The 11,505-nt window shown below is 51.2% G+C and overlaps 1 protein-coding gene across 2 annotated transcripts in view; it reads left to right on the top strand.

Moving 5' to 3' along the window:
• The first annotated feature begins 6,477 nt into the window (after positions 1-6,477).
• DDB2 (damage specific DNA binding protein 2) overlaps positions 6,478-11,505 on the top strand; it is a 46,386-nt gene continuing 41,358 nt past the window's right edge. For both annotated transcript variants that reach the window (XM_063944640.1, XM_063944639.1), the window contains exon 1: positions 6,478-6,613. The gene's annotated coding sequence lies outside the window, so the exon portion shown is untranslated. The remainder of the gene's footprint in view (positions 6,614-11,505) is intronic.

Genomic DNA, 11,505 nt, shown 5'->3' with positions numbered 1-11,505 from the left:
TCATGGGAACAGTCAAAACTTTAGCCTGTTGGTGCCTCTGGATCAAGATCCAACTCTACACCTTGATGTATTCCCTGTGGAACACAGTGCACCCTGCTGCAGAAATATGCATTAATCCTTAATATTACTAGCAAGCTTTCGACCAGATGTATGGCGGGGTCTTGTCTGTCCTCTGATTGCCATAAATTACCTTGTGCAATCCTCTGTTGCCTTAACATACCTCCCAACTTTGCCCTTGCAGTAAGAGGGACACACGCGCGGGCGTGGCCTACAAAAAGGGGCGTTGCTTCGCGGAGGACCCGCGATTGCGAGGCACGCCCCCATTTTCGTCACTGAGGGGGCATGCCCAGCGCTCTGAGAGCCGCTGGCATGCCCCCTCTCCCTCTGTCTCCAGTGAATAGATGCTGTGCGCATGCGCACAGCGTCTATTCACCGCTGCTCTGCTAAGCAGGGCAGCGAGAGACAGAGACTCCCAACTGCCCCCCACCGCGGGACACTGCGGCCCGCGGGTGGGACAGCGGGACAGTCCCCAAAAAACGGGACTGTCCCGCGAAAATCGGGACAGTTGGGAGGTATGCCTTAACCATCCATCATGGCAGCTGCTCGTAACGTGTAGGTCCATCTCAGTACAAGCCATAGCGCATTATTATCTAGATTAAATAAGATTTTGCTTACCGGTAAATCTATTTCTCGTAGTCCGTAGTGGATGCTGGGGACTCCGTAAGGACCATGGAGAATAGACGGGCTCCGCAAGAGACAGGGCACTTTAAGAAAGAATTAGGATATTGGTGTGCACTGGCTCCTCCCTCTATGTCCCTCCTCCAGACCTCAGTTAAGGAAACTGTGCCCGGAAGAGCTGACAGTACAAGGAAAGGATTTTGGAATCCAGGGTAAGACTCATACCAGCCACACCAATCACACCGTATAACTTGTGATAAACTTACCCAGTTAACAGCATGAACAACAACAGAGCATCAGATAACCCTGATGCAACCATAACATAACCCTTATTTAAGCAATAACTATATACAAGTATTGCAGAAGAAGTCCGCACTTGGGACGGGCGCCCAGCATCCACTACGGACTACGAGAAATAGATTTACCGGTAAGTAAAATCTTATTTTCTCTAACGTCCTAGTGGATGCTGGGGACTCCGTAAGGACCATGGGGATTATACCAAAGCTCCCAAACGGGCGGGAGAGTGCGGATGACTCTGCAGCACCGAATGAGCAAACACAAGGTCCTCCTCAGCCAGGGTATCAAATTTGTAGAACTCTGCAAAGGTGTTTGAACCTGACCAAGTAGCCGCTCGGCAAAGCTGTAATGCCGAGACCCCTCGGGCAGACGCCCAAGAAGAGCCCACCTTCCTAGTGGAATGGGCTTTTACTGATTTTGGAAGCGGCAATCCTGCCGCAGAATGAGCCTGCTGAATCGTGTTACAGATCCAGCGAGCAATAGTTTGCTTTGAAGCAGGAGCACCCAGCTTGTTGGATGCATACAGGATAAACAGCGACTCAGTTTTCCTGACTGTAGCCGTTCTGGCTACATAAATCTTAAAAGCCCTGACTACATCCAGTAACTCGGAATCCTCCAAGTCACGAGTAGCCACAGGCACCACAATAGGTTGGTTCATATGAAAAGATGACACCACTTTTGGCAGAAATTGCGGACGAGTCCGCAATTCTGCCCTGTCCATATGGAAAACCAGATAGGGGCTTTTATGTGACAAAGCCGCCAATTCTGACACACGCCTAGCCGAAGCCAAGGCTAATAGCATGACCACCTTCCACGTGAGATATTTTAACTCCACGGTTTTAAGTGGCTCAAACCAGTGTAATTTCAGGAAACTCAACACCACGTTAAGATCCCAAGGTGCCACTGGAGGCTCAAACGGGGGCTGAATATGCAGCACTCCCTTTACAAACGTCTGAACTTCAGGAAGAGAAGCCAGTTCTTTTTGAAAGAAAATGGATAGGGCCGAAATCTGGACCTTAATGGACCCCAATTTAAGGCCCAAAGTCACTCCAGACTGTAGGAAGTGAAGGAAACGGCCCAGCTGGAATTCCTCTGTAGGGGCATTCCTGGCCTCGCACCAAGCAACATATTTTCGCCATATACGGTGATGTTTAGCCGTCACGTCCTTCCTAGCCTTTATTAGCGTAGGAATAACCTCATCCGGAATCCCTTTTTCTGCTAGGATCCGGCGTTCAACCGCCATGCCGTCAAACGCAGCTGCGGTAAGTCTTGGAACAGATAGGGCCCCTGCTGCAACAGATCCTGCCTTAGAGGCAGAGGCCATGGGTCCTCTGTGAGCATTTCTAGTAGCTCTGGATACCAAGTCCTTCTTGGCCAATCCGGAACAATGAGTATTGTTCGCACTCCTCTTTTTCTTATGATTCTCAGCACCTTGGGTATGAGAGGAAGAGGAGGAAACACATAAACCGACTGGAACACCCACGGTGTCACCAGTGCGTCTACAGCTATCACCTGAGGGTCTCTTGACCTGGCGCAATACCTCTGTAGCTTTTTGTTGAGGCGGGACGCCATCATGTCCACCTGTGGCAGGTCCCATCGCCTTGCAATCTGCGTGAAGACTTCCTGATGAAGTCCCCACTCTCCCGGGTGGAGGTCGTGCCTGCTGAGGAAGTCTGCTTCCCAGTTGTCCACTCCCGGAATAAACACTGCTGACAGTGCTCGTACGTGATTCTCCGCCCATCGAAGAATTCTGGTGGCTTCCGCCATCGCCACCCTGCTCCTTGTGCCGCCTTGGCGGTTTACATGAGCCACTGCGGTGATGTTGTCTGATTGAATCAGCACCGATTGGTCGCGAAGCAGGGTCTCCGCTTGACTTAGGGCGTTGTATATGGCCCTTAGTTCCAGGATATTGATGTGAAGGCAAGTCTCCTGACTTGACCACAGACCCTGGAAATTTCTTCCCTGTGTGACTGCCCCCCACCCTCGGAGGCTTGCATCCGTGGTCACCAGGCCCCAGTCCTGAATGCCGAATCTGCGGCCCTCGAGAAGGTGAGCACTCTGCAGCCACCACAGAAGAGACACCCTGGCCCTGGGGGATAGGGTGATCAGCCGATGCATCTGTAGATGCGATCCGGACCACTTGTCCAACAGATCCCATTGAAAGGTACTCGCATGGAACCTGCCGAAGGGAATGGCCTCGTATGACGCCACCATCTTTCCCAGGACTCTAGTGCAGTGATGCACCGACACCTGTTTTGGTTTTAAGAGGTCTCTGACCAGTGTCATGAGTTCCTGCGCCTTCTCCTCCGGGAGAAAAACCTTCTTCTGGTCTGTGTCCAGAATCATGCCCAGGAAGGGCAGACGCGTCGTAGGAATCAGCTGCGACTTTGGAATATTCAGAATCCAGCCGTGCTGTTGTAACACTTCCCGAGAGCGTGCTACACTGATCAGCAACTGCTCTCTGGACCTCGCCTTTATGAGGAGATCGTCCAAGTATGGGATAATTGTGACTCCTTGCTTTCGCAGGAGCACCATCATTTCTGCCATTACCTTGGTAAATATTCTCGGTGCCGTGGACAGACCAAACGGCAACGTCTGGAATTGGTAATGACAATCCTGTACCACAAATCTGAGGTACTCCTGATGAGGTGGATAAATGGGGACATGAAGGTAAGCATCCTTTATGTCCAGAGACACCATAAAATCCCCCTCCTCCAGGCTTGCGATGACCGCTCTGAGCGATTCCATCTTGAACTTGAACCTTTTCAGGTATATATTCAGGGATTTTAAATTCAATATGGGTCTGACCGAACCGTCCGGTTTCGGTACCACAAACATTGTCGAATAGTAACCCCTTCCCTGTTGAAGGAGGGGAACCTTTACCACCACCTGCTGGAGATACAATTTGTGAATTGCAGCTAACACTATTTCCCTCTCTATGGGGGAAGCTGGCAGGGCCGATTTGAGGTAATGGTGAGGGGGCATCACTTCGAATTCCAGCTTGTATCCCTGAGACACAATCTCTATAGCCCAGGGATCCACCTGTGAGTGAACCCACTTGTGGCTGAAATTTCGGAGACACGCCCCCACCGGGCCTGGCTCCGCCTGTGGAGCCCCAGCGTCATGCGGTGGATTTAGTGGAAGCCGGGGAGGACTTCTGTTCCTAGGAACTAGCTGTATTGTGCAGCTTCTTTCCTCTACCCCTGCCTCTGGCAAGAAAGGACGCACCTCGGACTTTCTTGCCTTTCTGTGAGCGAAAGGACTGCATTGTGTAATACGGTGCTTTCTTAGGTTGTGAGGGAATATATGGCAAAAAAATTTTACTTTCCAGCCGTAGCTGTGGATACCAGGTCCGAGAGACCGTCCCCAAACAATTCCTCACCCTTATAAGGTAAAACCTCCATGTGCCTTTTTGAGTCGGCATCGCCTGTCCATTGCCGAGTCCACAGGACCCTTCTGGCAGAAATCGACATTGCATTTATTCTAGAGCCCAGTAGGCTAATGTCTCTTTGGGCATCTCTCATATATAGGACAGCGTCTTTTATATGCCCCAGGGTCAGTATTATAGTATCCTTGTCCAAGGTATCAAGTTCCTCAGATAAGGTATCTGTCCATGCTGCTACAGCACTACACATCCAGGCCGACGCAATTGCCGGCCTTAGCAGGGTACCTGAATGTGTATAAATGGATTTCAGGATACCCTCCTGCTTTCTATCTGCAGCATCTATTAGGGTGGCCGTATCCTGTGATGGCAGGGCTACCCTCTTGGATAAGCGTGTTAAAGCTTTGTCTACCCTGACGGCCTCTGCGCTGTAGGATCAGGCATGGGTTGAGACCCTGACTGTCCCAAGGCTTCAGCTTTATCCAACCTTTTATGCAAGGAATTAACATGATCATTTAAAACCTTCCACATATCCATCCAATTGGGTGTCGGCGCCATCGGCGGCGACCCCACATTCATTTGTACCCGCTCTGTTTCCACATAGCCTTCCTCGTCAAACATGCCGACACAAGCGTACCGACACACCACACACACAGGGGATGCTCTATTTGAAGACAGTTCCCCCACAAGGCCTTTTGGAGAGACAGAGAGAGAGTATGCCAGCACACACCCCAGCGCTATATGACCCAGGAATCACACAGTAACTTAGTGTTAACCCAGAAGCTGCTGTATATCTGTTTTTGCGCCAAATTTATGTGCCCCCTCCTCTCTTTTCACCCTCTTTCTACCGTGATTCTGCAGGGGAGAGCCTGGGGAGCTTCCTCTCAGCGGAGCGGTGGAGAGAAAATGGCGCTGGTGAGTGCTGGGGAAGAAGCCCCGCCCCCTCAGCGGCGGGCTTCTGTCCCACGTTTTGTGTGTAAAATAATGGCGGGGGCTCATGCATATATACAGTGCCCAACTGTATATATGATGCTTTTTGCCATGAGGTTCCCAATTGCTGCCCAGGGCACCGCGCCCTGCACCCTACAGTGACCGGAGTGTGTGGGTTTAGTGTGGGAGCAATGGCGCACAGCTGCAGTGCTGTGCGCTACCTCAGATGAAGACAGGAGTCTTCTGCCGCCGATTTCGAAGTCTTCTTGCTTCTCACGCCGGCTTCTGTCTTCTGGCTCTGCGAGGGGGACGGCGGCGCGGCTCCGGGATCGGACGACCAAGGGTGCGTTCCTGTGTACAATCCCTCTGGAGCTAATGGTGTCCAGTAGCCTAAGAAGCAGGACCTATCTTCAGTGAGTAGGGCTGCTTCTCTCCCCTCAGTCCCACGATGCAGGGAGTCTGTTGCCAGCAGATCTCTCTGAAAATAAAAAATCCTAACAAAATACTTTCTTATCAGCAAGCTCAGGAGAGCTCACTAAAGTGCACCCAGCTCGTCCGGGCACAGATTCTAACTGAGGTCTGGAGGAGGGACATAGAGGGAGGAGCCAGTGCACACCAGTATCCTAATTCTTTCTTAAAGTGCCCTGTCTCCTGCGGAGCCCGTCTATTCCCCATGGTCCTTACGGAGTCCCCAGCATCCACTAGGACGTTAGAGAAATAATGTTAATAAATACTATCTGCAATCCGACACATCTTAACCTTAACCAAAGCACCTGCTAATCTCTGCCTCTGGTGCACTCTCAGGCCTCAGTAACCTCACCCAATGCTGATACTGCTACTAACAATCTTGTACAATTCAAGTAGGTGTGGAACTACAAATCCCAGCATGTCCAGGCAGCCGACAGTGCTGCTGCAGGCAGGGCAGCTGCAGAGGCACAGCACCCGCTGCACGCACCACCCTGGCTGTCACTGACTGATGGGTGCTGCTCTGCTGCTCCCCCACAACAAGCACTGCAGCCGCCGCCACCACACAAATGAGCAGCAGCAACTGCAGCAGACAACACAGCACAGCCTCAACATCCCTGGCTCCGACGAGTCCAGGCGGGCAAATGACGTGCACGTTGTTGCTGCTTGGAATTGCCCGTCAGCCAATCACTGGAGGTGGTGCCAATGAAAGAGGCGGGGCCGAGAGACAATACGGTAGTTTGCCTGTCGGTAGGGCGCGCATGCGCGTAGCCGCAGCAGCGACATCTTGCCTTACCCTGTGTATACAGGCGGCATTGGTGGTGACCGACGTCTGTGTGTGCTGGATACCGGGATTGACAGGTAACCGGGAGGAGGGGACAGAGGGCCTGCGGGGCTGCTTGCTGAGGTGCCGTGCTGCGCTCCTGTGACACTGCTGCACCTTCTCCTGGGGCCCCCTGTGCAGAGTCCTGCATATCACTGGATGTCTGCCCAGTGCCTCTGCTCCATGCCAAGCTTTCACCCATCTCTAGTATATTTGTGTGTGTGTACACACTCTCTCTCTCTCTCTCTCTCTCTCTCTCTGATAGCTGAGTCTACTATGCTAATACATTATTATTATTATTATTATTACTGCTATTATGCAAGTCTGTAGCATCCTGCATGTTATGCTATTGCTGTATATGCTACTGTATGTTATGCTTTGCTGCACTTCACTATTAATGAGTACCTCGTATTTTGTTTTGTTTGTTAAATAATGTTAGAAGAATTCCAATCTGGTTGCAATGTGGAGCACTTATTCATTGCACCAGGTTTCATGAATGTCCTCTGGTTACTTCTGTTTTCTCTTACGTCCTAGAGGATGCTGGGGTCCACATTAGTACCATGGGGTATAGACAAGTCCACTAGGAGCCACTGGCACTTAAAGAGTTTGAGAGTGTGTGCTGGCTCCTCCCTCTATGCCCCTCCTACCAGACTCTGTTTAGAAAATGTGCCCGGAGGAGCCGGTCACAGCTAGGGGAGCTCCGTAGGAGTTCTTTTAGGTGTGTGTGTGTGTGTGTTTTTTTTTTTTTTTTTTTTTTTTTTTTTAGAGTTTAGGCACAGGGAGACTGCTGGCAACAGCCTACCTGCTTCGAGGGACTAAGGGTGGGAGTAGTGTCTGCCCTGCGGGGTCTGAGCCACTATCTCCGCTGACAGGACACTGAGCTCCTGAGGGGATCGAACGTTCGCTGCCACAGGGGATCGCTCACCCCAGCAGCATGCTGCCACCCCCTTACGGGGCCAGAAGACTTTAGTGGCGAGTTAGTCACCGTCCCCCCTGACAAGCGGGGAGCCGGTGTGAAGATGGCGGCAACAGGGTAGGGAGCGCAGTACTAACTGCGCTCTGGGGCTCAGCGGTACATGGTGCGACGCTGTGAGGGGCGCCCTGAGCCAGCACCTACATCCTACACTGTCCAACAAGCCTGTCAGGGTCCCAGGATCACTGCCAGCACAATTCCTGAGGCCAGTATAAACTACAGGAGAGCGGGAAGCCGGCCATGAAAGGGGGCGGAGCTTCTCCTCAGAGCGGACCCATCAGCGTTCAGTGCCATCTTCCTGCCTGCAGAAGCGCTGACAGGGAGAGCTGTCCTCCAAGTCAACTCCAGCTATCTTGTACGGTACTAGGGGGTTGTGGAAGGCTGTGTAAAGTCTGTGTAGTCTATTAAGGTACACAGACGGCGCTGGTAGTGTCATTAGTTCTACCTTAAAAAGCACTGTGTGTGGGTTGGCTCCAATCTCTGTGTCTCTCTGTGGCATACTTGGGGTGGGGGGGGGGACTGTGACTGACATTTCCCTGTGTGTGTGGGTGTTTAATATCTCACGTAGCCATGTCTAGGGACTCAGTGTCATATGCTGCAGAAGATGTTTCCTCTCAGGAGGGATCCATTCCATGTAAGGATTGTAATGCTTTGTCTCAGATCCCTATTGTTGAAGCTAATACTGAGACTGAAACTCAGGTGTTGAAGAAGTCTAGGGCAGTTTGGTCAGGCTCTGTCCTTATTCCTGCAAAACCCCCTAGCATGTTCCCACAGAAACGTGCACTTGCCCAAATTATGCAAGATGACACGGATACTGATTCTGATACTTCAGACGGTGATGGGGACGTGCTGAGGGGGGCGGCATCCCTTGCAAAGGGGGGTGTAGCTCATGATGAGTCCATTAGAGATGTGTTAAACATTAATGACACTACACCTGAGCAGGTTGAGGAGGCTTACTTCACTGATAATAAGAAAGCCCCGCTAACCTTTCCTGCATCTAAAGAATTAAGCGCTACATTTTAAAATCCTGGGGAAACCCAGATAAAAAATTCCAGATCCCAAAAAGCGTTCTGGTTGCTTTTCACTTCCCTGAGGAAGATAGGAAAAAATGGGAAAACCCACCAATTGTTGACGCATCTGTCTCCGGACTGCCTAAGAAGGTGGTTTTTACCTGTCCCTGGTTCTACCGCGTTGAATGAACCGGCTGATCGTAAGATTGACACTATGCTCAAATCCATATACACTGCTTCAGGAGTGGCCTTAAGGCCCACTATTGCCTGTGCATGGATTTCTAAACCCATAGTAAAGTGGTGGCACATTACTAGAGGATTTAGATGCAATGGATAGTAGTGACATTGAATTGTTACGTAACATTCAGGATTCTGCGGGGTTCATGGTGGAATCCATGAAAGACCTGGGTACGCTGACTGCACGGATATCCTCCATGTCGGTATCAGCTCGCAGGGGACTCTGGCTATGTCAATGATCTGCAGACGCGGAATCCAGGAGAAGTGTGGAGAACCTACCCTACACAGGTCAGGCTCTATTTGGGGAAGAGTTGGATACGTGGATTTCCACGGCAACCGCGGGTAAGTCACCTTTCCTTCCCTCTGCTACTCCTTCTATGAAGAAACCGTTTTCTTCAGCTGTGCAGCAGTCCTTTCGGACCGCTAAGACAAAAAAGCCCAAGCCTTCTACCACTTTCTTTAGAGGTGGTCGGGCAGAATCCAAAAAGCCTGCACCCGTAGGCTCCCAGGACCAGAGACCTGCTTCTGGTTCCTCAAAATCCTCAGCATGACGGTGGACCTCAAAGCCTGGAGGACGGGCTGGTCGGTGCGAGACTGACGTTTCAGCCACGTCTGGGTGTCATCCGGCCTGGATCCCAGGGTACAGGATATTGTGTCCCAGGGGTACTGACTGGAGTTTCAAGAACTCCTGCCTCACCGATTCTTCAAATCGGCCTTGCCAGTTTTGCTGACAGACAGGGCTATCTGACAGGAAGCCATCCTAAAATTGGTAAAAATCACAGGTCATTGTCCCAGTGCCATCTCATATGCAAAGCAAGGATTATTATTCAAACCTTTTCGTGGTACCGAAACCGGATGGTTCGGTCAGACCAATTTTGAACTTGAAATCATTGAACCCTTACCTAAGGGTGTTCAAATTCAAAATGGAGTCTTTCAGAGCAGTGATTTCATGTCTGAAGGAGGAAGAGTTTCTGGTATCCCTGGATATCAAGGATGCGTACCTCCACATTCCGATTTGGCCGCCTCACCAGGCTTATCTCAGATTTGCACTGTTGGACAGTCACTATCAATTCCAGGCACTACCATTCAGTATCTCCACAGCGCCGAGGGTGTTCACCAAGGTGATAGCAGAGATGATGGTTCTCTTCCGCAAAAAGGGGATTAACATGATCCCATTTCTGGACGATCTGCTGATAAAGGCATCGTCCAGGGAGAGGTTGTTGCATCGTCCAGGGAGAGGTTGTTGCATCGTCCAGGGAGAGGTTGTTGCAGTCCATTGTTCTCATGACTCATCTGCTCAGGGAACACTGTTGGATCCTGAATTTTCAAAACTCACATCAGGAGATTGTCTTTTCTGGGAATGATCCTCGACACAGTAGTGCAGAGGGTGTGTCTTCCAGGGGAAAAAGCGTTGGTGATACAAACAATGGTCCGGGATGTCCTGAAGCCAGCCCGGGTTTTCGTTCATCAGTGCATTCGCCTTCTGGGGAAGACGGTGGCCTCTTACGAGGCTCTACGGTACGGAAGGTTTCATGCTCGGCCCTTCCAACTGGATCTCCTGGACAAGTGGTCCGGATCTCATCTACACACATGCACCAGAGAATACGCCTGTCACCAAAAGCCAGGATTTCACTCCTCTGGTGGCTACAACTACCTCACCTGCAGGGCTGCAGGTCCTGAGGATCCTTCTAACCACGGATGCAAGTCTCCGAGACTGGGGGGGAAAACCTTCCAAGGAAGGTGCTCAAGCCTGGAATCCAGCCTACCAATAAACATTTGGGAACTAAGAGCCGTCTACATCGGTCTTCTCAAAGCGGCCCATCTTCTGCGAGATCGAGCCATTCAAGTGCAGTTGGACAATGTAACGACAGTGGCTTACATAAACCGACAGGGCGGAACGAAGAGCAGAGCTGCAATGTCAGAGGTAACAAGAATCATCCTCTGGGCAGAAAAACACGCATTGGCGCTGTCGGCAATCTTCATTCCGGGAGTAGACAACTGGGAAGCGGACCTCCTCAGCAGACACTATCTCCATCCAGGAGAGTGGGGACTCCATCGGGCAGTGTTCACAGAGGTGACAGATCTTTGGGGTGTACCTCAAATAGACATGATGGCCTCTCGTCTCAACAAGAAGCTTTGGCGGAATTGTTCCAGGTCGAGGGACCCACAAGCCGTGGCAGTGGACGCCCTAGTGCAGGCATTCCCAACCACGGTCCTCAAGGCATACTAACAGTGCAGGTTTTAGTGATATCCAGGCTTCAGCACAGGTGACTTAATCAGTAACTCGGTTATTTTGATTTAACCATCTGTGCTGCAGCCTGGATATCACTAAAACCTACACTGTTGGTGTGCCTTGAGGACCGTGGTTGGGAATGCCTGCCCTAGTGACTCCGTGGGTCTTCCAGTCGGTGTATGTGTTTCCTCCAGTTCCACTCATTCCAAGAGTTCTAAAACTCATAAGAAGAACAAGAGTTCAGGCAATCCTCATTGCTCCGGACTGGCCAAGAAGGGCTTGGTACACGGACCTTCTGGATCTACTGCTAGAAGAGCCGAGGCCTCTTCCTCTTCGGGCGGACTTGCTGCAACAGGGCCGTTCGCTTATCAAGACTTACAGCGGCTACGTTTGACGGCATGGAGGTTGAGTGCCGGATATCAGCTCGGAAGGGCATTCCGAACAAGGTTATTCCTACCCTGATACAGGCTAGGACAG

This window comes from Pseudophryne corroboree, chromosome 11, assembly GCF_028390025.1.
Source record: "Pseudophryne corroboree isolate aPseCor3 chromosome 11, aPseCor3.hap2, whole genome shotgun sequence".
NCBI lineage: Eukaryota > Metazoa > Chordata > Amphibia > Anura > Myobatrachidae > Pseudophryne > Pseudophryne corroboree.
Note: the sequence above shows the minus strand (reverse complement) of the source record. Positions and strands in the feature narration are given on the sequence as shown.